The sequence below is a fragment of the Rhinopithecus bieti genome, unplaced genomic scaffold (genome assembly GCF_001698545.2).
Source record: "Rhinopithecus bieti isolate Rb0 unplaced genomic scaffold, ASM169854v2 scaffold_1558, whole genome shotgun sequence".
Classification (NCBI taxonomy): domain Eukaryota; kingdom Metazoa; phylum Chordata; class Mammalia; order Primates; family Cercopithecidae; genus Rhinopithecus; species Rhinopithecus bieti.
The window spans coordinates 2,728,000-2,755,467 of NW_016803701.1; the positions used below are offsets into that span (position 1 = coordinate 2,728,000).

Consider the following 27,468-nt stretch of genomic DNA (forward strand, 5'->3'; position numbering starts at 1 on the left):
TTTGGAAGAAAGGAAACTCTAATGTTGTTTCTTCATTTCTCAAGTGGGCATCTCATTTTGAAGGTTATGCTTTTGCCCTTCCCTCTGTGTATAAAGTAAAGGGATATGACAGATAATTATTGAAAGTATCAATATTCATTAAACACATCTGCTACTAGGCTCAGAGGATTACAAAGAGATATAAGACTAAATACCTGCTCCCACAGAGATTAAAATTTGTCCAGGAATATAAATTTTGTAATAAGAAAGGAAATCTGGGGAATGATGTCAGTGGCATAGGTTAAAGGCTCAAAAAGATCAAAGAGAGGTTTTGATTTGGAAAAGATTCAGTTGAGAAGAGGTATTGAATAGATTCATAGGAAGAGAGGAAATTAGCTGAATGGACTGTATGTGTGTGTTGCATGTGGTGAGTAGAGGAAACTTGTCCATAATAGAGGGAATAGATGAACTTGTGATTCATGTAGAAGTTAGTAATTAGACTAGTTTGGCTGGAGTGTTGGGATTGTGTACAAGTTGGATTTTGAGAAGGCTTTCAGGACTAGATTATAGAGGATTTGGAATGATCAGCACGTGGTTTGGACATTAACAGTTTCAATTACAGTTTTATCATCCATTTTTGGTAAAAGAAAATGAAAGGCAGTAGTATAATTCTAATTTAACTCAAACTTAATGTAAAACAGTCTTTTGAAAGAGATTTATCAGCATCAGTAGGTAATTTGTTCTCCTCCAAATATTTGTAAGATTCCTCTCATTTTAATAACCTAGATGGCTAATTTTCTTCCTCCTTTTGTATTTCTTCACTCAGTAATAATGGTCTTGCATTGAAATAACTCATCTCTTTGATTGCTCTATTTGTTCCTCTAGAGGGCAGGGCTATGTCTCATTCACTGTCATATTCCTAGTGCTTATCGTGTGGTATGGAATTACTGCAGGATGGTTAAGTGAACTCAGTTCTGGGTTCCAGTCACCTCGTTTGGTAAGATTTTCTTTCTTGCTCTCCTCTCCTCCCCTCCCCTCTCCTCTCCTCTCCTCTCCTTTCCTTCCTTTTTTCTTTTCTTGTCTTTTCTTGTCTTTTCTTTCTTTTCTTTCTTTCGACGGAGTCTCACTCTATCATCAGGCTGGAGTGCAGTGGCGCAATCTCAGCTTACTCCAACCTCCGCCTCCCGGATTCAAGCGACTCTCCCGCCTCAACCTCCTGAGTAGCTAGAACAGCAGGTGTGCACCACCATGCCCAGCTAATTTTTGTATTTTTAGTAGAGATAGGGTTTCACTATGTTGGCCAGGATGGTCTCAATCTCTTGACCTTGTGATCCACTCGCCTCAGCCTCCCGAAGTGTTGGGCTTATATTTCCAGTGAATCTCTGTAGTTTTTATAGTTGTCACATTTTTTAAGATGATAGAGGATCATGATCATGACATTCCTTAACTATTTTCAAATTGATGAAGGATTCCAAAATTGAACATTCTGGTTATTTTGAATCAGAACATCAGTTAAGACATTTGGCAAACTTCTTTTTATAATTTTGTCCCCATAGTAGCATAAATAGAAGTAAATTCACTTTTTCATTTAATGTGATCAGATTCTACTGGGAAAGGCAGAGAGAACAGATTAGGGGTAGTTAGCACTGCTTTTTCCTATTTTTTTCATATGAATGTAGTTTAGGAAATAATGTGGGTCCAACTTATTTAGTATAAGATCATGATAAATATCCATTTTATGTAGATTTGATCTCCACTGAAGATTCTAGAATTATAACTTGGAAAACTCAGTTTTAGGAATTTCTTTTGTTAGGAGCTATTTTTTGATATCTTGGAATACTCAGTTTAAGAAATTTATTAGGAGCAATTTTTTTTTTGAGACAGAGTCTTGCTCTGTTGCCCAGGCTGAAGTGCAGTGGCACCATCATAGCTCACTGGAGCCTTGAACTCCCATGCTCAAGTAATCCTCCTGCCTCAGCCCTCCCAAGTGGCTGGGACTACAGGCATGTACCACCATGCTCTGCTAATTTTTAAACTTTTTTCATAGAGATAGGGTTTTGCCCAGGCTGGAGGTTGGGTGTCTTAAACTCCTGACTTCATGCAATCCTTCCACCTTGGCCTTCCAAAGTGCTGGGATTACAGGTGTGAGCTACCAGGCCTAGCCAGGAGCTATTAAAAAATCAGCTTCCTGTTGTAGCAGCAGTTTACTTCTCTTTCCTTTATTGATGACACTATTTTAATTTACACATTGGAAAAAGCATATGATGTAATTTGCTTTCAATATCTATTATCCCCATTTTCCTTAGTGACAGAAACCTGGGCAACATGCCTAGTTAAAGCACCCTTTCCCAGGCTTCTTTATAGCTTGTGATCATTGAGTAAATTTTGGCAAATGAAATGTAAACAGATGCTTCAGATGGGATTTTCAGGAAGGCTCTTTAAAAGAGGGAGAGCACACATTCTCTACTTCCTCTTCAGTTATTTTTGTCTTGCTGACTGTCACATGAATATAATGGCTGGAACATTAGCAGCCACCTTGGATGCTGAAGTGACCTGGAGGATGGAAGCCAAGAGAGATGAAGCAGGAAGACAGAAGGAGACTCATGACTTCATAGAGCTTTTAAACAAGCTCTGGACTGCTTGTTTCTTGCTTGAAGAAACTGACTCTGAACTGCCTGGCTTATGCCAGTGACTTCCCTGGTATAATAGAGCGGGGACAAATTTTGTCAACTGTCAACAATAACTTAGTAATTACTTCCATAATCAGAAAAGTTGTGTGTGTGTGTTTTGAAAGTAGAAGACTGTAAATTCTTCTGGTAGACCACATCTATGATAGTAGTATCACTAGAAACAAAGAAATTTGGAGGTGAGAACCAATTTTACTGGAAAGAGAAGCAATGTGGTATACTAGATGAGACCTCAGCCTTGGGAGCAAGGTGTCTTGGATGTTTGCCCCGGTGCTGTCACTGGCCAGCTATTCAGTAACATGGATATGCTTGTTCCTTCAACTGTAAAATGAATCATCATCATTCACCTGATACATCAATCACCTGATATGATCACCCACAAAGTTGCACTGCGCCAACTCTGTGAAGGCACTTTGCTAGTTCTTGGGACTGATAACCCTTAATCTGTATCTTACCTGTAGTGCTCATTGCTTGTTATTATATGGGATGGATATAAATATACATTTATAAATAAATATGTCCATCTATACATACAATGATAGATTAATAAACACAGTGCTGGTGTGTTCATTTACTGCTCAGATAAATAAATTCAATTTTTTAGTGGCAAACATACCATATAGATTAAAGGAACAAACCCAGTTTCCTTTGACAGACTTGCTTTCCAAACTTTGTGGCCATAAGATGCTTTGCAGTTGAAGCATATATCCCAGGGAGATTAAATAAATTCTTGTAGTTAGCAATTGGAGATCTTATTGCTTCTTTTCTGTAAACACTGAAGAAAGGAATATTTTATGATGAGAATCACAAACTGTATAAGTTTAAGCGGAAATAAGGCTCTTGGCCCACTAACTATTTCTCTAACTTTGCTCTTTGTTCTGTGTGATCTTGTGGTCCTCAGAAAATAATAATTTCTCACCCATTTTTTTTTTTAATCTTTCAGAGAAGAGTAACTGCTAGCTCAATACCTTGAATTCTTAATCTGTGGTTGGTTGAATCTGAGGATGCAGAATCCATGGATAAAGAGGGCTACTGTACTTTCATATTCACATTAACTCATTTAATTTTCACAACAGCCTGTGAGGAAGTTACTATTATTAACTCTTCTCTACAGATAACAAAAAATTAAGCAACCTGCTCATGAATCAAACCAGGCCTACTTTCAGAGTTCTGTACTTTCATCAGCTATACAATTTTGCCTCTTGATTGAAATATTATATCAAAAAGATAACAGTTTCCTTTGAAATTCCCAGAAGAACCTTCAGAACTCAAATAGTTGGTCTCTTCCTCCTAAAACATGGAGCAGCATGGTGAGGGACTGAGTGTTTGTGTCCCCTCCAAATTCCTATGTGGAAGCCCTAAGCTGCAGTGGGCTTTAGAGAGGTGATTAAGCTTAGATAAGGTCATCAGAGAGCAGCCCTCCTGATGGGACTAGTGGCCTTAATAAATGAGGAAGAGAGATCTTTCTTCCTCATGCTCCCAGGAAAGGCCATGTGAGGCCATGGGGAGGGAGAAGGCAGCCTTCTGCAAGCCAGGAAGGGAGCCCTCACCAGGAACCAAGTGACTTCCTAGTCTCTAGACTGTGATAAATGAATTTCCATTGTTTAAGCGGTCCAGTCTATGATGTTNTCTCCTCTCCTCTCCTCTCCTTTCCTTCCTTTTTTCTTTTCTTGTCTTTTCTTGTCTTTTCTTTCTTTTCTTTCTTTCGACGGAGTCTCACTCTATCATCAGGCTGGAGTGCAGTGGCGCAATCTCAGCTTACTCCAACCTCCGCCTCCCGGATTCAAGCGACTCTCCCGCCTCAACCTCCTGAGTAGCTAGAACAGCAGGTGTGCACCACCATGCCCAGCTAATTTTGTATTTTAGTAGAGATAGGGTTTCACTATGTTGGCCAGGATGGTCTCAATCTCTTGACCTTGTGATCCACTCGCCTCAGCCTCCCGAAGTGTTGGGCTTATATTTCCAGTGAATCTCTGTAGTTTTATAGTTGTCACATTTTTTAAGATGATAGAGGATCATGATCATGACATTCCTTAACTATTTTCAAATTGATGAAGGATTCCAAAATTGAACATTCTGGTTATTTTGAATCAGAACATCAGTTAAGACATTTGGCAAACTTCTTTTATAATTTTGTCCCCATAGTAGCATAAATAGAAGTAAATTCACTTTTCATTTAATGTGATCAGATTCTACTGGGAAAGGCAGAGAGAACAGATTAGGGGTAGTTAGCACTGCTTTTCCTATTTTTTTCATATGAATGTAGTTTAGGAAATAATGTGGGTCCAACTTATTTAGTATAAGATCATGATAAATATCCATTTTATGTAGATTTGATCTCCACTGAAGATTCTAGAATTATAACTTGGAAAACTCAGTTTTAGGAATTTCTTTTGTTAGGAGCTATTTTTTGATATCTTGGAATACTCAGTTTAAGAAATTTATTAGGAGCAATTTTTTTTTTGAGACAGAGTCTTGCTCTGTTGCCCAGGCTGAAGTGCAGTGGCACCATCATAGCTCACTGGAGCCTTGAACTCCCATGCTCAAGTAATCCTCCTGCCTCAGCCCTCCCAAGTGGCTGGGACTACAGGCATGTACCACCATGCTCTGCTAATTTTAAACTTTTTTCATAGAGATAGGGTTTTGCCCAGGCTGGAGGTTGGGTGTCTTAAACTCCTGACTTCATGCAATCCTTCCACCTTGGCCTTCCAAAGTGCTGGGATTACAGGTGTGAGCTACCAGGCCTAGCCAGGAGCTATTAAAAAATCAGCTTCCTGTTGTAGCAGCAGTTTACTTCTCTTTCCTTTATTGATGACACTATTTTAATTTACACATTGGAAAAGCATATGATGTAATTTGCTTTCAATATCTATTATCCCCATTTTCCTTAGTGACAGAAACCTGGGCAACATGCCTAGTTAAAGCACCCTTTCCCAGGCTTCTTTATAGCTTGTGATCATTGAGTAAATTTTGGCAAATGAAATGTAAACAGATGCTTCAGATGGGATTTTCAGGAAGGCTCTTTAAAAGAGGGAGAGCACACATTCTCTACTTCCTCTTCAGTTATTTTGTCTTGCTGACTGTCACATGAATATAATGGCTGGAACATTAGCAGCCACCTTGGATGCTGAAGTGACCTGGAGGATGGAAGCCAAGAGAGATGAAGCAGGAAGACAGAAGGAGACTCATGACTTCATAGAGCTTTTAAACAAGCTCTGGACTGCTTGTTTCTTGCTTGAAGAAACTGACTCTGAACTGCCTGGCTTATGCCAGTGACTTCCCTGGTATAATAGAGCGGGGACAAATTTTGTCAACTGTCAACAATAACTTAGTAATTACTTCCATAATCAGAAAAGTTGTGTGTGTGTGTTTTGAAAGTAGAAGACTGTAAATTCTTCTGGTAGACCACATCTATGATAGTAGTATCACTAGAAACAAAGAAATTTGGAGGTGAGAACCAATTTTACTGGAAAGAGAAGCAATGTGGTATACTAGATGAGACCTCAGCCTTGGGAGCAAGGTGTCTTGGATGTTTGCCCCGGTGCTGTCACTGGCCAGCTATTCAGTAACATGGATATGCTTGTTCCTTCAACTGTAAAATGAATCATCATCATTCACCTGATACATCAATCACCTGATATGATCACCCACAAAGTTGCACTGCGCCAACTCTGTGAAGGCACTTTGCTAGTTCTTGGGACTGATAACCCTTAATCTGTATCTTACCTGTAGTGCTCATTGCTTGTTATTATATGGGATGGATATAAATATACATTTATAAATAAATATGTCCATCTATACATACAATGATAGATTAATAAACACAGTGCTGGTGTGTTCATTTACTGCTCAGATAAATAAATTCAATTTTTTAGTGGCAAACATACCATATAGATTAAAGGAACAAACCCAGTTTCCTTTGACAGACTTGCTTTCCAAACTTTGTGGCCATAAGATGCTTTGCAGTTGAAGCATATATCCCAGGGAGATTAAATAAATTCTTGTAGTTAGCAATTGGAGATCTTATTGCTTCTTTTCTGTAAACACTGAAGAAAGGAATATTTTATGATGAGAATCACAAACTGTATAAGTTTAAGCGGAAATAAGGCTCTTGGCCCACTAACTATTTCTCTAACTTTGCTCTTTGTTCTGTGTGATCTTGTGGTCCTCAGAAAATAATAATTTCTCACCCATTTTTTTTTTTAATCTTTCAGAGAAGAGTAACTGCTAGCTCAATACCTTGAATTCTTAATCTGTGGTTGGTTGAATCTGAGGATGCAGAATCCATGGATAAAGAGGGCTACTGTACTTTCATATTCACATTAACTCATTTAATTTTCACAACAGCCTGTGAGGAAGTTACTATTATTAACTCTTCTCTACAGATAACAAAAAATTAAGCAACCTGCTCATGAATCAAACCAGGCCTACTTTCAGAGTTCTGTACTTTCATCAGCTATACAATTTTGCCTCTTGATTGAAATATTATATCAAAAGATAACAGTTTCCTTTGAAATTCCCAGAAGAACCTTCAGAACTCAAATAGTTGGTCTCTTCCTCCTAAAACATGGAGCAGCATGGTGAGGGACTGAGTGTTTGTGTCCCCTCCAAATTCCTATGTGGAAGCCCTAAGCTGCAGTGGGCTTTAGAGAGGTGATTAAGCTTAGATAAGGTCATCAGAGAGCAGCCCTCCTGATGGGACTAGTGGCCTTAATAAATGAGGAAGAGAGATCTTTCTTCCTCATGCTCCCAGGAAAGGCCATGTGAGGCCATGGGGAGGGAGAAGGCAGCCTTCTGCAAGCCAGGAAGGGAGCCCTCACCAGGAACCAAGTGACTTCCTAGTCTCTAGACTGTGATAAATGAATTTCCATTGTTTAAGCGGTCCAGTCTATGATGTTTTATTATAGCAGCCTGAGCTGACTAAAACAAACACCCTGCTGCAGAGAAGCCTCCACTCCTAGGGACGGTGAGCTGTGATGAGCATGCATTCTCCTCTAGGGTCATGGCCTTGTTCCTGCGTTCCATTATTGAGAACCCAAACCTCATCATAATGAACTCAAAGGAGTATTCAACATTTTCTATAGTATCACATCATTAGATGACATACTGTTTTAATAAAGGCTTTGCAATCTTTCAATAAAGGCTTATGTTTACATTTGTTCTTAACTATTTGACTCATAGTTGATACCGTGGAAGCCATTGATAATCAAATTTAAAAGTAAATATGTCCCTTAACGTTTTCGTTAAAATGCTTCTCCTTATGTGTTTGTTTGATTTTCTCTGGACTGAATGTTCCAGTTTTTGTTGAAGGAAACCATGTATTTACAATTATTTCCTTGGCTACCATAATCTTTCCTATGGGGGACTAAATTAAACCCAGGGTGTGGAAGTTGCATATACATAACGTTTTCACTCATCGTTAGCAAGAACTCTGACAGACCTGATTATTCACAAATTGAGTTGTGAACAAAGGCTAATTTTTCTGCTTTAAGGTTGAAATAACTAATTGTTGATCCTACCTTATTTGCCTAAACATGTGGCTAGGTAACCATGACCACAACTGATTTAGGTTCCTTGTTTCTTGTCTAAATTGGGGCTGTGGGAGTTCTTTGTATTCTTTTGTCCAGATTGTCCAAAATTATCCACTGAAATATGTTTGGGCTTCCGTAGATGCTAGTGAGGCAGATGTAGAGTATGTGGGGTGGGGGAGGGGGAGTGTAAGCATTAACATTGTTGGAGAGCTCCTTTGGTGCTTTAGGGAATGCTTGTTTTGGTTTCAAGGATGAACGTTTGATTAGTTGCGTCTCATAAATATGGAGTAGAACTTGAGACCCTTGAGTCCATTTCCTAATTATTCATTTCTACAGCATTATATTACTGTTAGAAAAAGTCATTTTAGGCCGGGTGCGGTGGCTCAAGCCTGTAATCCCAGCACTTTGGGAGGCCGAGACAGGCGGATCACGAGGTCAGGAGATCGAGACCATCCTGGCTAACACGGTGAAACCCCGTCTCTACTAAAAAATACAAAAAACTAGCCGGGTGAGGTGGCAGGCGCCTGCAGTCCCAGCTACTCGGGAGGCTGAGGCAGGAGAATGGCATGAACCCGGGAGGCAGAGCTTGCAGTGAGCCGAGATAGCGCCACTGCATTCCAGCCTGGGCGACAGAGCGAGACTCTGTCTCAAAAAAAAAAAAAGAAAAGAAAAGAAAAGAAAAAGTCATTTTAGTTGAATGGGAATATTTATCATTTGTAAACTAGAAGATTAATTTGGATCAGACAGGTGGGGACAATGTTGCACAATGAAAATTGTCCCATCCAAATAATTGAGAAACACTGATTGGTAAATAAAATAACCTTAGGCATTAGGCTTGTCTCTTTCTTTTCTTTTTTGAGACAGAGTTTTGCTCTTGTTGCCCAGGCTAGAGTGCAATGGCACAATCTTGGCTCACTGCAATCTCCGCCTCCTGGGTTCAAGTGATTCTCCTGCCTCAGCCTCCCAAGTAGCTGGGATTACAGGTGTGTGCCACCATGGCAGGCTAATTTTTTGTATTTAGTAGAGATGGGGTTTCACCATGTTCGTCAAGCTGGTCTTGAACTCCTTATCTCAGGCGATCCACCTGCTGTGGCCTCCCGAAGTGCTGGGATTACAGGCGTGAGCCACCGTGCCAGGCCAGTCTTTTCTCTTTCTAAAAGGGAAGATACAATAAAAATGTTGAATTTATTGCCACCCTTTGGACTCCTTCTTCTAACTTTTGAATTAAAATGGCTCACGAGCCTCAGAATTAGCTGCAACTTTGTACCATTGAAGATACTAATACTATATGGATCTACCCATTAAGAGATTTAGAACCTCTCAATTGAGATGTGTCATTTAGACAGGAATCAACTTATTCTTCTAATAAGTTAGTCAATATTTCCTAAGTTCCTGTTATTTTTTTCCAGAACTATTCTAGGTTTTGGAGACATTTGGTTTATACATCATGGCAGATCTATACACTTATCTTGCTGTCTGACTACTTCTGCTTCCCATAATTGTTAGGTTGCTGGCAGTCCTTCATGTTGCTTGAAGGGAGAACCCAACAGCATCTTGCTTCATGTCCATGCCATGTGCCTCTTGTCCTCAGATTTCCCTGTTGCCACTAAAACACTGTGGGACCTGTTCAGTGCTCACATATGCAACCTGGTAGTTCCAAGGAGTTAACATCCCATGTGGCCAAACATTGACCAATGAGCAAAGGGAGTTGGTGGGTAAAGTTTTTCTTCTTCCTACTCCTAGATTGGCTGTTCAGAGACTCAGTAGTTTTATACCTTCTCTCTGAAGACATTCTGCAATTCTGCAAATCTGAACAATCATTTTATAAGGAAGCTGTGGCCAGCTCGGTGCCTCTCTCTCTCTCTCTGTTTTTGGAAACAGAGTCTTACTTTGTTGCCAATGCTGGAGTGCAGTAGTGCGATCTTGGCTCACTGCAACCTCTGCCTCCTGGGTTCAAGTGATTCTTGTGCCTCAGTCTCCAAGTAGCTGGGATTACAGACACGTGCCACCATACCTGACTAATTTTTGTATTTTTTTTTAGTAGAGATGGGCTTTTGCCATGTTGGCCAGGCTGGTCTTAAACTCCTGACCTCGCCTCCCAAAGTGCTGGGATTACAGGCATGAGCCACTGCGCCCAGCCTCAGTGACACTCTTATGCTTGCTCTCTCTTCTTTCCTACTTTGCTTCTGGATCCTCGGAATTGCACTTCCCAAAAAGGTGTTATCACGTAAGATTTTGCCTCCAGACCTATTTTCTGGGGAGTCTGGTCTCATTCTGCTGCAAGACATAACTATATGGTGGGATTACAATGTAAATCACAATGATATTGTAAAGTGATGAGTATGAGTTGTATACAGGAGCTGGGACTACACGTGTGGAACAATTAATTCTAGTTGGTGGAGAATAGGAGAATAAGAGAAGTAAGTATTCCCAGAAGGAGGTGCTTCCTGAGTTGAGGCTTGCACATGACTAGGGGTTCATTAGGTGCCTGAAGCAGAGAAGGATTCTCCAAGTGGAGGGAACCATGTAAGATCCTCCAAGACAGCTAGAAACATTTGTTGTGTTTTGAGCACATGGTTTAATGGCAGATGGTGGGAGGTATAGCTGGACGGTAGTCAGGACCAGGTCATAAGTGGTCTAGAATACCACAGTAGACAGATCAGTTTAGTGGATTCATGAGGGGACAGAAGCCAGACCACAGTTAGTTGAAGTATAGATGAGAGATGATAATGGCAGTTAGTGAGTCTAGACTAGTTTTGCAGGAAGCATAGCTGGGAAGAAATGGAAAGGAGCTAGAGAGGGGCATAAGATGTATCACAGAGTCCCAACAGGTAACAGATAGCTTTCGCAAAAGTTCAACTGAATAGAGTGTAATGAAGAAATTTTTATGGAGGTATGGACCGATTTAAGGGAACCAACAACAGAAGCATGAAGAGCTAGTAGCAACTGGTTAGCACTTGTAGGTCTGACCCTTCCTCAAGTGGAGGAAATGGTGTTCTGGAAGCTCAGTGGCTGTGGAAGGCAGAAAGGAGATAGAGAACTCTCTCTAATCTCCTGCTGATGCCTCCCATCAGATGAATACCCAGAATCCAAGGGCAAAGGAGCCTGAGTGATACAGTCCAGAAAGGTCAACCTCTCCAGGCCTGCCTTGGAGAATGGATCTGGAGAGCAAATGGTGAGCCATCAACACGCAGGATCAGTGGAGATGCTGTTTTATTTTCTTAATAATGGGGGAAATATTAATCATTTATTTGCTGAGGGGAGAGCCAGATGAGAGATAGGCATTACCAAAGCAAGAAAGAGGCAGAATAATTAATGGAAGGAATGGAACACATTTAAGGAGAGGATGAGATTGGAAGAACAGGCAGAGATACTTGTTTTGGAAAGTAGGAAGGATCCATTAGTACTTGAGACCCACAGGAAGGAGGCATGCATGTCAGTCTGTGCATGCCCAAACACAGAAGATGGGAGACAATTTGAGGAAACTAATGCCTAGAGAGCTTTTATGTTCTTGTCAAGGTAGAATGCAAGGTTATTTGTTGAGAGCGAAGGGACTGAGCTTGAAAAAATTTTAGATTTGTCATGAGGAGAGTGGGAAGGTGAACTGACTAGGGAAGGTGTCCATAAAGACTGCAGAAAGTGGATGGGGATCCAGCTGAGATAGGAAGTGCTGAAGTACTAAAAGCAAGTAATAAAAGGGAACTGCCTCTAATGTATGTTAGTAAGTGAATTGCTAAGGTTAGTAACTGTAATACAGCAAAGACAAAATTCTGCTTGTGCTATTTTTGGCACTTGGCTTTGCCTCACCCATACTGTTTGATGTCAGAAACCTGGAATCTCAAATTTGTCTCAATACCATATTTCCTCAATTCTAAGGCACCATTTATTCTAAAATATACCAGAGTTTTATTACCTTTTTTGGTAAGTGAGAGAAATTGCCACCCTGTTAAATGTACAATAATTTTTTCCAACTGACAATAGTATACGTGTATCCACTTAATTTTGTATAATTTCTTCTTTAATGTTTCTGTCAAAGACCAAGTCTGTGCCTTCGCCTGGAATATCTAGCAAGCTTGTCCAGCCCGCCTTATTTTGCTGTTGTTCTATTTTGTTTTGTTTTAGGCTTTTAGCAGCCTGAAACCATGATTTTCAGTTTCTATCTTTAGTGATAAGTGGAAAAGAGGGATGAGGAAGGGGCTTTAGTGGCCCAACCAGAAACAGAAACTAAGAACCCATGACTGTATTCTCTCCCTTGGATACCCCTGGGAGTCTCATGAGTTACTTCTGTCCATGGGCAGTTTGTGAGATTGGGTGACATGTTTCTTTTCTAAACCTGTGCTTGGGATCCTAGCTCACATTGGCTTGACCTGATACTACCTCTGTCTTGCCTTCCATATTAGTATCCCCCAATTTTCTTCTTTTATTACTCTACACCCTGTTTTGCATTCTCTCCACATTATGGCTTTATCCATGTCAAGTCTTTTGTGAACTCATGCTCTGGCTCAGTTGGGTTTAGGCATCTGCCAATTAAGGTACTTAATCAATTAGTTTTAACAGCATCCCATAAGTTAAGGCTGGACTGGTGTCTCACATTTCCTGTTGATTTTGTTTGTTAGGTTTTAATTTATATTTCCCTACTGTGAATAATTTGAACTCTTTTTATAAATACCCCTAAGAGCTTCTTTGTTCTACTAGGTTACACTTATGATTCTGTCACCTGTAGCTAACCTCTGTCTCTTTGGAGTTATGCAGAAGTGTTTGATAGTATCTGAGTGACAGTCCTTCAAGATGCATGAAGTGGTTGTATTCTAGCTTTTAAAGTTAACGTGGTCTTTTCTTGGGGAGTTGGCAACTTCTGTCCTCTTAATTATATTACCTCTTGTGGCAGAGGTAATTTTTGTACACATTAACTTTTGGTCTCTTTGCTGCATCATTGTGCAATCTTTATTCGGATGCTATAAACAGAAAGTTAAAGATAAATCCAGCTCTTGTGTCCTATCCAACAGGTAACCGAAGTGATAACAAAATGAGTGTATAGTTGGCCTATTAAATTTGCATAGACATGGGCTCTGACACTTATTCTGCAAAGCTAGTGACAAGTTTCTTTTGATGTCGTTCCAAAAGCCTTCAAATCTGCACTTCAGAATTGAGGAAATGTGTCAGCACCTGCCTCACAGTGTTGCCACAAGGATCAAATCAGAAAATATACAGTTACAGTCATTATTTTCGGTGTCTAGTATAGTTTATGACCTGAAATACAATAATTGAGTAAGAGTTTTCCTGGCACTCAAGCCTAAATATTACCATATGTGTTTAATTCCTATAGCCTTACAAGATAAAGAGGTGTAAGACATTACAATCTTATTACAGACAGACAAGGAAATTGAGGTTCAGAGATACTGAGTGCCCTTCCTAAGGCACACAGTTGGAAAAATGATGGTGCTGGGATGAGAATCAAGTTCTTGCCTCAGACTCCTTCTTAGACTATAAATAATCTGCCTGCTTGAAGTTTCTGCAGTGAATCATGGAGAAGGGTCTGAGAGCACTGAGAAAATGTTCCATTATTTTTCCCACAAAGGAAAGATATCCATAGGTACTGGTGAAAAGAGTAAGGCAAATAGGCTTCATAGTTCCCAACCAGTGTGCCTTATATTTTTTCTTAATTTATTCCTAGATGCAGAGATGTGTATTATATTTTGTGAACAGATAAATGTTTAATTTTCTTACTGGAAGTGTATTAGTCTGTTCTCATGTTGCTGTGAAGAAATACCTGAGACTGGGTAATTTTTAAAGGAAAGAGGTTTAATTGATTGACAGTTCCACATGGCTGGGGAGGCCTCAGGAAACTTACAGTCATGGCTGGGGAGGCCTCCTCTTCACAGGGTGGCAGGAGAGAGAATGACTGCAAGCAGTGGAAATGCCAGATGCTTATAAAACCGTCAGACCTCATGAGACTCACTCACTATCACAAGAGCATGAGGAAACTGCTCCCATGAATTTAGTTATCTCCACCTGGTCCCACCCTTGACAGGTGGAAATTATGGGGATTAAAATTAAAGGTGAAATTTGGGGACAAAGAGCCAAACCATGTCAGGAAGTGACCATGACATATTAATATATAACTTTAAAAAATATTAATAAAGAGAATACCATAGAAAAGCCATCCTTATCCATATTTTCTAATTTTCTCAAGTAAATATTAATACCTATTACTTGCAAAATATAAACTTGATATGATAAATGGTATCTTAATTTTTTAAATAAATGTGCTTAGAAAATGATTGACATCCTAACAGTGGTTATTTTGGTTGATGATATTATGATAAGTTTTTTTGTGCTTCCCTATTTTCTAAACTCTTCATACAGAGTATGTATTGCTTTGTAATCAGAAAGCAAAATATCAAATATTGTTTTAAAACTGATATAGGAAAATAGACAAAGCTGAGGAATTAGAAGAAATGTGGTAGAAAGTAAAGATATTTTGGAGCAGATAACTTGTGAAGAATTATTTTTAAATTTACTTTGAGGTTATTGATTCCCCAGGAGACAGGGTGGTGTTACGGTATTGAGAGTACAGGGAGAGGTATGATATGGGGAGAGACATGATATTGAGAGGTATGGGGAGAGATTGGGTGAAAGGGGATATTGTTAACCAAATTCTGCTTTCTGTGATATACAGGGAGGAATAGTGAGGCATCAGCTTTTATTTTGATTTATGTTTATGAAGTTTTTAGATTTACCATTAGCTCTTAGGATCCAGCAAGGGAACTATAATGGTCATGAGGACAGGCTTTGGAGTTAGGCACTTAGGTTCTATTCCCAGAACCCTTATAAATCAGCTGTGTGATATTGGGAGGTTACTTAAATCTTTGTTGGTTTCCTTATCTGTAAAAACTCTGCCTTATAAGGTGGTGGGCAGCACTAAGATATTGGGAACTTAGCACAATGACTGATATGTATGAATAATGAGTGGCAGCTATCATCACCACCACACTCATCAACCTTGCCTGAGATTTGAGACATACAGAAATATGAGGTGGTATTATAGAATGATTGCCTATCTCAAGTATCTGTTAGCACCTATAGTTGCAGTGACAGCAACCTGACTCACACAGTTTAAGCTTGAAAACACAGAACTTATGCAGGGCAGTTCTGAGGACCCCAGGCCCTAGAGTGCCTTAACCTTATGCATGATGGTTGTACTAGATGCTCTGCATTTTTAGAGAATCTAATATTTGTGACATTTTGGTGGTGTTATATGTTGATTGTCTTTTCTCTGGAGCATTAGTCAGATTTTCCTTGTTCTTTGTATATCCAAGTGAGTTTTGATTGTATTCTGGATATTTTTAATATTATGTTATAAATCTCTAGATCCTTATAAAATCCTCTGTAGACGTTTGGTTGGTTTGGTTTAGCAGGCAGTTGACCTGGTTAGGTTCAGACCGTATGTTTTTTCTCACCTTTTGTGTGTGGTGGTTCCTTCCAGTGTCTGTTCAGTTTTCAATGCTTTGGCTATTTTTATCTTTTGTGTGTGTGGAGAGAGGAGGTGAGGGGTAGGATCATCTGCCCCTTGCTCAATACTCAGGGTTTAGTTCAGATAGTGATTTATGTTGTAGTTCAGCTCTCCATGCCTTCGCTATACTTCTTTGAGTATATTCCATATTTGCACAGTTTGAAGGTGAGCCCGGGGCTGTCACTTCATAGACTGAACCAGAGGATTCTCTTCTCCATTACTCTCTGAATATTTTCTCAGGACTGCTTTTTCTATTTCCTCTGGCTAGAAAGATGGATTATTATATAGTTTTAGCTTGCATGTTTTTGTGTAATTCCACTTGACGGGGATGAAGTGACAAGACAAAGAAGGAAGAAAATAAAAAATAAGGATTTTCTCCTAAACCCTTTGCACAGCTGAAGTCCCTGTTCTAGTTATTTTATGTAGAGAAAGAGGTTTTCTCTTGGGGTATTAGGTGTTTGCATTGTTGTGGTGGCATTGGTGCTGTTCTAAACTGGTGCTGGCCTTGGGGAAAGACTGGAAGAGAAAAAGAACATTAATATAAAAAAGCACATGGATATGCCTCTCACTTTCTGATCCCATTTCCCCTCTCCCAGTACTCCACCCACAGGGATCTTTTTTCTTGTTCTTTTGGCCAGAAAAATGGGCCTGTCTTGTAGTTTTTAGCATTCTGCACCCACTGTGCAATTCTCTGATTTGGCCCACCTTCAGCTCAAGGAGAAAAAGGAAAGAAAAGAAGCCAGGTAACTCCCTACCATTGTATTAGCTGTTAGAAAGTTCTCACTTTCTTCTCCAGACTCCCTGCTATTATTTATTTTGCAGAATCTTGCTTTTATATTTTGGGCAAAATGGGAACAAGAAACTGTAGTGGACTTTCTTCATCTTGGTTAGCACCACTGTGAATAGTTTATTGTGACTGTCCAGATAGCATGTCCATATTAGGGCCTGGCCAGGGATTGGCCCACTCAGAACTACAAAGTGTAATGAGAGCAGGGGACATGCTGTTACCTAAAGAAATAGGAAGCCATGCCAGGCAGACAGAACAGCAGGTGTCTAATGTTTATGGTTAAAGAAAAAAACCTTTTAATAGATGTTTTAAGGTTAATTTTAGAAAGTATAGTTATGACAGAGGTATTATTAGGGTTATATTATTTTTTTTAAAAAGTTATTGATTTAAGATATTCTTACAGGGTCAGTTGAATGCAAAAGAACTTAACTCACTTATTTTTATTTATCTCACAATTTGCAAACAAAAACATAATTTTGGATGTCTTAATGTTCAGAGCCACTTATCACCTATGCTATTTCTGCACAAAGTAAAGCTCAATTTCAAGTGGCAGCATTGGCAAGAATTAGCTTTTACTTTAAATTGGATTTTTATAATTTTTTTTCTGTCTGAGATCTGCCAGCGGCTTAACTGAATTCAGATGTGGAGTTGTCCCTTCTGAAGCCAAATTTTGAAATCAGCAAAGTGTGCTGTCTGTGCTGCATCATCTTTTTGTTCTGTTTTCTCTCATTTGACTATCCCACTTTTCTTTATCCACTCTGTAGCAGAATCCTTCTTGTATCTGCTCATTTCAAAAGTACTTAAGTGTTGGATTTTCCCTTCCATATTCCCTTCTTCAGAACTTATCTGACCTGTGTCTTACTTATGACTTTGCCTTTAAAGCCTTGCTAGGTGAATGCCACCCCTCAGAGAAAGTGATTTAGACCGAGGAGCTAATGAATGTTATGGAATCATCCTTCGGTGGTATCCTTTGAATTTTCTCATGTCCCACCAGATATCTTATCCTAAAGTAAGGAGAAATACGAATTTTTTAAATGTCTTGGCAAAAAAATTACCTGAATTGAAGGAAATAAATATATTTTAACTGTAGAAAATTTTGAAAATATGTAATTATATAGAATAAAAATAGTCACATCACTCAGTTAACTACTGTCAATCTTTTAGTATATATACTTATAGCTTTTTTTGCATGTATCCAACACACACACACACACACACACTCACACTCACACTCACTCTACAGGAGTTCAGATATATTGCTTTATAACCTGTGTTTTATACTTAAATATGTCAGAAATAATTTTGTTATTAAATATACCTTTTTCATATTATTTTAAAATGGACTATATAAAAGTTATTATGTGTGTATACCCTAATTTATTAACCAGTCTCTTATTGTTGCACAATTGTTTTAAAGTTTTCACTATTTTAAATAATGCTATGATACAAACGTGGCTTCCTTGGATTACATGCCTAAAAGTGGAATTGATGTATCATGGGGTATATATAATATATTCTGAAATTTTGATGTCGTTTCTCTTGGTGCTTATTAAATAGTAAGTAGTTGCTCAAATCTTGCAAAAGCAAAGGCGTCCTTTTAGTTTCAGCCTGATTAATTTAGAAGAATTTATAGCTTATATACAGGTAAGTTTTAACTATATATAATTAGACAAAACAAATGGGTTTCCAAGGATTTTGCTTTTCTCTTTTTGGAAAATTATACTTTCATATACCTTTGTGATTTTAATTTGGGCTTGGAAAAAAAAAAGAAAATTACTATTACCTAGTTACGTGAGGACTCTTCAAGAGGTAGAGGGAGGGATCCTCCCTCCTTTCTAAGAAATTTTAAATTTTACTTTATAAAGTGATAACTATCTTTCTCGCTATTCTTATGTTTGGATGTTGTCATATAATAGAGACCAATACTACCTTTAGACCAGGCAAGAGGGGCCCTTGCCTTGGTCTCCACTGTAGAGGGTCCTCCTCTAACTGTGTCCCTCCTCTTGCTTTACAGTCTGTGGGCCGAGGAGCTGTGGCCACCTGCATGTCATGCCCCAACTTCTTTTTATCATACTCTGCTAACATGACCTTGAAATTACCTGCCTAAAAGGTCCAAGATTGCTTCTAGGGCCTTTGTGAGGTTTCCCAGGTCCATCCTCCTGATGTATTAATAGACCATGCCATTGTGGCAGGAACACTTACTAGAGTTGGATGTGCAGGCTGGGGTTGCCTCTTGTATGTGAGGCAGACCTCTCAGGGTGCAGGGTAGGTATTGAAGAGGAAGAGGCACATCAATTTATACTCCTGGCCTTGGTCCTGCAAATAGTAGGGGTGGGCCTGAAAGAGAATCTGTTACACAGGGATTTGTTATACAGATTTCCACATGCTATTACAAGATGTGGGCAGAAAGAACCTTCCAGGCAGAGAAAAAGTCACTTACATGCTGGGCTCTGGAGGCGAGGAATTGTATAGCATATTTGATCCTGTAGCTTCAACATTTCATATATGAATAATGTTAAGAAATGAAGCTTCAAGCAGCAGATCGAGAATGAATCGAAAACGGCATTTTATGCAAAGTAAGATTGTGGACTTTATCCTCAGGCCAATGGGAAGTCATTCTGGGGTATTGAGCAAGGATGACATAATGAGATCTTCCATTTAGAACTGGCTGTGGAGTGTAGTGGGTGTGGGCAAGAGCAGAAGCAAAGAGGCCCGTTAGGCTGATGGTGGTGTTCATCTGGACAGCAGGAGATAAGATTGAGATAGGTCAGGAGCCATGAGGATGACCCTTGCCTACTATGTGGGACCGTACTGTGGACAAATTCACGTGGGTTAATGTCATGAAAATTATTTTGGAAAGCTTACAGAGTTATGCAAATGTTGTTAATGTTTTTAATGACAATAGTAATGATCATATTATGGATAAATGTTACATTCCAGCTAATCTAAATTCTAAGGTAAGCAAGTGTGAAAATCAGCAGAAATGATGTGGGAAAGGATACTAGTGTAGGGTGTAACATCCACTGAAGGCACCTTTGGGAGGGCAGGAAGATGGCTCTTCTAGTCTTTGGGGGTGGTAGTTGAAGTGGAAAGGACAGTGGCATTGAAGGTAGCTGGACTTAGGGTTTCATCGTTGGGGATGTGTGCCCGAGGTGGATCTCATCTTTCATTACTTAGCTGTTTACATAGTCCCGTTTAAAAAAAAATACCTTTTTTTTTCTTCATTACTTGATGTCCCGGAATCTGTAACCTCCCTAGTTGATTTTTTTTTCCAGAGGAAATAACTCTTCTCTTGTCATGAGGTGAAAGGGAAACTGAAAGGTTTACATTCTGTGAGCAAAAGTTCTCTGAAAAGGAATTTGGAGGAAAGAGTTTATTCCAGTGAAGAGTTTGCAAACCAGGGAGATGCAGCCTTTAATGAAAAGGAAGTTGCATTCCTGAGAACAAAGGAGGATTAGGGTTTTACAGCAAAACTCACTGCACGGGTTCCCCATCAAGTTCATTTGTGCAAATGAAGGATTGACATTCTCTTGTTTTTGATTGGGTGGTGCAGCTGAGTTCTGATGAGCGATACAACCAAGCCCTGATTGGCTGGGGCAGAGGAGCTTTGATTGGTTGGTTCCAAGCCTCAAATCAGAAGTCTCTGTCAGGTATTTGTTTCCAATGGCCTTGTTGGGTGGTGGTTTCTAGCCATGGTTTATCTCGGCACTGACGATAAGAAATAGTTTGGCTTTATTGTAGAAAGGGAGGTCCTCTAACACTTTTACATCTTTCTGAGAACACAGAATGCGTGACTGCTTCTTCACCCAGCCGTGGTTGCCTAGTTCTTTTTAAACTTTGACCACCTCAGCTAGCTACAGGGAGTCCATTTTGTCTGTTAGCTGGGGGCATACTTTAACAATTCTCAAACAGATTTTCAACCAGTCTTTCTGTTTTTAGATAGATTTTTTTTTCACCTCTGATTTCTGAGGTTTTTGGTACCTTCAATTCTGAGTCTTTCTGCAGCTCAAATCACCATCTCTGTTATCCTTGGCTTTCAGCTTTTGTTGCCTTGATAAGTCAATTGGAGCTCACCTACGCTTTTTGTCTTCCAGAAATAATTGTTGGCACCTGCATCTATTGCCATTTTCACTTCTCTTTGGTATTTTTAATCCTTTACTCTCTGCTCTCTTTAGAAACTCCATTCTTTCGCAGGTTGGCGAGGAGCAGAGATAAACATATATTTAATTCAATAAGTTTAAATGTAATTAGATAATAAAATGATGCATGTACTTAAAGACTGTCTTATACAATAACATATACTTTCAATCTGAGAAAACTGGTTTTAAAATATTTTCTCATTATCTTCGATGAGGGTTTTAGTTCATATTTCTAATATTAACATTATTGTAGATTGTCTAGCTGCAGGTTTCTTGAGAAAATAGAAATGTTTCTTTCGTTTATTCGTAGGTAGGTATGTTTTAGAATGTTCAGTTTTTGAAAATTTCCTGAGAGGTACGTGATTACAGAATGTGGTTGATTTCTCTTTACCAAGAACAGTGAAAATATGAAACATAGACCGTAAGATGTGAAGCATAGCTTTTTCTTTCAAAGATTCAAAGGAACCTGAGGTTCAAAGAGTTAGTTGAGTCACTTAGTCTTAAATTTAGTAATGACAGAGGTGAGGTTGGGATCTATGTTTGTTGTTACCAGTTCATTGCCTGTCCTTTTACAGGCAGGGATTGAGAGCCATAGAAAGAAAATAGTCTAAGCTGGATCTTTCTAAGAAAGAAACCTTATGTACTTTCATTAAAACTAGAATGTAAGCCCCAGGAGAGCAGAGAATTGGATATTTTGTTCACTGCTATATCCGCAGAGTCTACACAGTGGCATGTGGGAGGTACTCAATAAACATAAATAATTTCAAAAATGAATTGAGCACCTGTTTACAAAGATAGACATTGAACTCAGGTTTAAAATATGAACTTTTTCCAAAATAATTTCTAAAAAGAAATACAGTGGCCACAGTGAAAAGGATGTGTCACAAATAGATCAGATACGTATTACTTAGCAGGTTTCCATGGTAGCATCATGTTCCTTTTATAAAAGAAAAACTTGAATATAAACATTGCTGCACAGTTCTGTGCTCAGGTGCTTAATAATGTAGGCTAAAGAAGCTCATATAAGTTACATGTATTTCTGCATTAAGTATTCTTCTGCTTTTGGCCTTTCCACATAGTATAATGAGGCGTGCACACTCATTGCAATTGGAATTAAAATAATAGTGCGACTGCAATCTCGTGCTGTCTCCCTTTTTTCTCTTGCCATTTCACTCTCTCAAATAAGTGTGCCAAGTGCTTTGCTGAGCACTTAAATTCGGAAGCCTTTCTCCCAGAGGAGTTGCGGTCTCATCAAATACAAGGTTACGCTGTTCTCAACATTTCACATTAAAAAATTCGAAGGGAAGGAATTTTACATGAACAAAATGAAATGAAGAAAATTAATTACATATGCTTCTTTTTGTCCTTTCCATTTGTGTGTGTTCTAGGTACCAGCATTTTCTCTGCCTTGAAGATAGAGGCTTTCTACTGCCTCTGCTGCTTTTGATTCTTTACTAGAATTTGTGGTCATCTGCTGTATCTTGATAATTAACTGTGGTCAACTCTTAACTGCCTACAGAAGATAGACAGGGAGCATCAGGGAGCTGATTTTCTCATTGGCAGTTTACTAATATGAGCAAATCTGAGTACAGAAGACCAGGAGACTACATTCAGTCACTCACCTATTCATCCACCCTAGGCTGATGTATTTCACTGCACACCTTTAGGCATAGTTTCTTCAGGCTTGATCTTGCTGCTTACCACATCCTTATCAAACTAGCTGTTTTCGAAGGAACTGGTAAGTGCTAAAATAGTTACAAATCCTCCTATATTTCAGGGTCTTCTCCTTAAAGCCTTTTCTCACTGTTCCAGCTCACAGAGATTTCTTCTGACTTTGAAATCATAATAAAATACGGTCACGTTTTGTATACTCTTACACACATACTTGACTGAATGCGATTCTAACATTTAAAGGTTCCTATTTTTCTAGAAAATCTGAGAGTTAAGGAATTTTATTGGAAATTTTGATAGGAGTTTTTACTTGGACACTGACTTGTGATGTCACTGTTCCACTTTGAGCCCTTACTCTTTATGCTTTCTTATAAAGTTTTGTGTGTGTGCTGTCTACTTCAACAAAATCATAAGCTTATTGAGTACAGGAACTATGTTTTACTTAAAATTTCTAGTTCAACCATTGTGGAAAACAGTGTGGCGATTCCTCAAGGATCTAGAACTAGAAATACCATTCGACCCAGCCATCCCCTTATTGGGTATATACCCAAAGGATTATAAGTCATACTGGTATAAAGACACATGCACACGTATGTTTATTGCGGCACTATTCACAATAGCAAAGACTTGGAATCAACCCAAATGTCCATCAGTGACAGACTGGATTAAGAAAATGTGGCACATATACACCATGGAATACTATGCAGCCATAAAAAAGGATGAGTTCGTGTCCTTTGAGGGACATGGATGCAGCTGGAAGCCATCATTCTCAGCCAACTATTGCAAGAACAGAAAACCAAATACCACATGTTCTCACTCATAGGTGGGAATTGAACAATGAGATCACTTGGACACAGGAAGGGGAACATCATACACCAGGTCCTATTGTGGGGAGGGGGTAGGGGGGAGGGATGGCATTAGGAGATATACCTAATGTAAATGACGAGTTAATGGGTACAGCACACCAACATGGCACATGTATACACATTTAACAAACCTGCATGTTGTGCACATGTACCCTAGAACTTAATGTATAATAATAAAAAATTTCTCCCATAGCCTTTAGGCCATTAGGCCATCATAATTATTTAATAATTAAGTGCTGGGAAATAAAGAATGATATAAATAAAAATGATATATTGCTATATGCATAATCATATCTAATATGCAATATATGTTAATGTCAATATATAAAAAATATGGTCAATATGTCAACATATGTACATATTATTTTTATTTGTCAGATTTATTTGAAAAATTATCTAGTCTATATTTTAACTGTAAGTGTTATCAGAACTGGGAGGTGATTCCCTGGTGTCTTCAGTGAGCATCATGCAGCTTTTGTAGTATGGATGACTTTGGTGTTTGAGGGGGTACCATGACATCCAGTATTTACTTGGATGTATACTGAATTTTTGTGTTTTTGATGTAAGATAACACAATTTGAATTTTTGTTATTCAAGGATTCACATCTGTACTTTGATTTGTGAATGTGCATGTCAGTGTGTGCAAGTTCGTGTCTGTGTGGTGTGCCATGATTTATATGGAAGAGTAATTTTCCCTTAAGTGTTTTGTGATCAGGAGTAATTCCATGCTCTATTTCTTCTTGGGGTGTTTCCTGGTTTCCATATATTTACAATGCAAGGTTTATAGGGAATTTTATTGTTTTATTATTTGGGGCAGTGTCTCCACACCCCAGCATTCTGCGCTTTGCAGAATGTCTAAATAACTGCCATCCTTTGAGTTGGCGTGGGCCCAGGCACTTCTTTCAGTTTATAATTTGGAGAGTGTGGCTTGTGAGCTGATGTTCTGTTGTTTGGAGTGTGCTCTGACTCATATCAATGTGTTTGTTGATAAACTGTCAGAAGCCCTGAAGTGTAGGGAAAATTGTCAAGAATTTTCCGCTTGTCAAGAAAAACTGTGAAGCATGCTAAAATAGGTGGAGAAGATTATTGGATGTGCTTTTTAGTGCACCTTTCAGAATGATCAGTTTCTATAGCAGCCTGCGCCTTTCATTGTCTTTGGATTATTTTAGAATGCTGTGTTGTAGGTACTGATAGTAATACAAATAGTTTTTGTCCATATAAATGAAAATGTATTTTATCCTTTGAAATGCAATTGATTATTACCCTCTGGATATTTACCAGTTTTGCATCTCCCAATAAATTCATTTCACCTTCCTAATTGCCTGTTTTAGTGTGTCCTTCAAATTCTCCTTTGAATTGGTGATAACATCTTACTGATTGACTTGCTAAATAATGACAACATTTTTGACATGTATTAATTTTCTATTTGTATGAGAAATAATCTACTTTTTCTTTTAAATTATCCTTTAATACCAGAAATTTCCATTTCCAAGGGACCAGTTTTAAGTGCTCAATGTTTATTTGCATCTATGGTTAGAGTTTTGGGGTGTTACCTATAAATCTGAAAGCATATGTGCTGTACTTCTCTTTATTCAGTACCCTGAATGCCATTCAGAATATTTGGAAAATATACGTTGTACCTTTAGCAATTTTACTGTACCACAGTGTTTGTTAGATCTTTCTATGGATTTAAGGATTGACTTTAGAAGCAGATTTTTCTTTTTTTATTTGTTACCAGCCCAAATGAAGTAGCCTATTAAATAATTTAAAATAAAACCCATTTGATTTGGGCTGCAGTCTAAATCCCTGACCCCAGGGTCTGCCCTTTGCATGAAATAGGTTTGCATTTCAGTACTTTTAAATTATAAATAAATAAATTAAAGCTTCCTGCTGAACTCCTAAGAGTTTGGTAACAATAGTAACAACAGCCTTTTAGAGTCCTTGAGTAATCTAGAGAAGGCAGATAGGATAAAGGAGTCTTAGGAAAATTAATTGGCACATGACATCCAACATTACAGCCAGAAAACATAATACTTTTTCCGTGTTCTGATTGCTCTTCTCTGACTGCTGTTCTCAACTGGCAGGCTGAATAACAGAGGCAGCGATGGAGGAAAGTTTTTTGGAGCTTACCTGTTTTATTCAGAGACCTTGCTTTATTTGAAATTCATATGACTTCACAGTATCATTATTTTGCTAGAATGATAAGAAATCACCTAAACTTAATATATAGGGGGCAGAATCTTCTCAGTGGAACATGGAAATAAGACAGACTTTTATTTTATTTTATTTTGTTTATTTTATTTTATTTTTGAGATAGAGTCTTGTTCTGTTGCCCAGACTGGAGTGCAGTGGTTCAATCTCGGCTCACTGCAACCTCCGCCTCCAGCGTTCAAGGGATTCTCATGCCTCACCCTGCCGAGTAGCTGGGAAGTGCACACCACCACACCCGGCTAATTTTTGTACTTTTAGTAGAGACAGGGTTTCACCATGTTGACCAGGCTGTTCTCAAACTCCTGACCTCAAGTGATCTGCCCACCTTGGCCTCCCAAAGTGCTGGGATTACAGGGCTGAGGCACAGCTGCTAGCCAAGACATGCATTCTAATACAAATAACAAGGAACTAGAGAAACAAGACAGTCATTATGCAAATACATGGCAGGTCAAGGCTATTCTGCCATGGGAGGGTGTGGTAGGCTGAATCAGACTCCTTTCTGCTGTCCCTGTCCTCTAAAAAATCCAAGTCCTAATCCCCAGAACCTGTAAATATTATTTTTATATGACAGAATAGGACTTTGAAGATTTAAAGTGAGAATCTTAAGAAAGTGAGTTTACTATGATGGGCCCTGAATGCTTTCACAAGAGGAGGAGAAGGCAATGGTACCACAGAGGCAGAGACAGGAGTGATGAAGCCACAAGGCAGTAAGTGCTGGCAGCCGCCAGAACCTGGAAGGGCCAAGGAGTGGATTCTCCCCTGGAGCTGCCTAAGAGAGTATGGCCTGGCGATACCTTGATCAGCCTTGTAATACAGCTTTTGAACTTCCAGCCTCCAGAACTGTGAGAGAATATATTTCTGTTGTTTTAAGTTGCTAAGTTTCTGCTAATTTATTACAGCTGTTATGGGAAATGAATACAAATTTTGGTACCTGGAAGGGAAGTGCTGTTGTAACAAACACCTAAAAGTGGGAATGTGGCTTTAGAATTGGATAAACTGGGCAGAGGCTGGGAGAATTTTGAGGTACATGCTAGTAAAGTCTAGATGGCCTTGAACAGATTGTTGGTAGAAATGTGGATTTTAGAGACTGCCCGTGAAGTCTCAGGAGGAAGTGAGAAGTGTGGCAGAAAATGTCTGTATCGTCTTAAAGAATATGTAAATTGTCATAAGCAGAATATTTTTAAAAATATTAAAAGTGATACTAGTGAGGGCCCAGAAAGAAAAGAGGAATGTCTCATAAATAAATAAATAAATATTTATTCCAATATTTCCTCCAGGAAATTGGAGGAAAGGTTGACCCCTTTAATATAGTGGCAGAAAGCTTAGCAAAATTGTGGTCCTATGTTTTTGTGGAAAGCAAAACTTGTAAGATGAGCTTGGATATTTAGCTGAGCAGATTTCCAAGCAAAGTGCTGAAGGAATGGCGTGGGTTCTTCTTGTTGGCTTATAGTAATTATGAGAGAAGCAACATGCATTGAGGGAAGAACTGTTAAACAAAGGGAACCCAGACTAGATGATTTGGGAAATCTCAGCTTATCTAGATTTCAAAAAATGTTAAAATTAGGAAAGTCATTGTTAGCAAAGTGTACTGTGCAGAGAAGGTCAAGGGCAATGGCCTTCTCATTCCGGATTTCTCCATGGTGATGTGGCTTGATGTTTCTATTCTCACTTGTCATTGACACAGTGAGGGAGGCAAAACTGTGGATGCAGCAGAATAGCCACATGCAGGATATTGAATTGAATAAGTAAGGTATTGAACTGAAAACAATTTGGGGTAGATTTGGAATTTTTCACATTCTTAAAATGCTCCAATAATATTTTGTTTGGGTTCCTCTCAGTTTAAATATCACTTATGTGTAATGTGCTCTGACCAAGGGAGGTCATTGTGAGAATTTCAAAACAACCAAAGGCTGGAGAGAGGTGGATTGGGGGTTGGTTTTAATTTGGCAGTTGTAATTAATGGTCAATTTTAATAGTCTGTAATTGATGGCAGCCTGCTGTGGTACATGTGTATTGAGCCTGGGAGAGCTACTTTAAAAACTTGTAGTCTTTTATTAGTATTTGATGATTAATTTTTACACCTT

General features: G+C 38.8%; 1 protein-coding gene across 1 annotated transcript in view; it reads left to right on the forward strand.

The window, feature by feature from the left end:
- Positions 1-27,468, forward strand: part of ELAPOR2 (endosome-lysosome associated apoptosis and autophagy regulator family member 2) — a 190,053-nt gene that overhangs the window by 57,738 nt on the left and 104,847 nt on the right.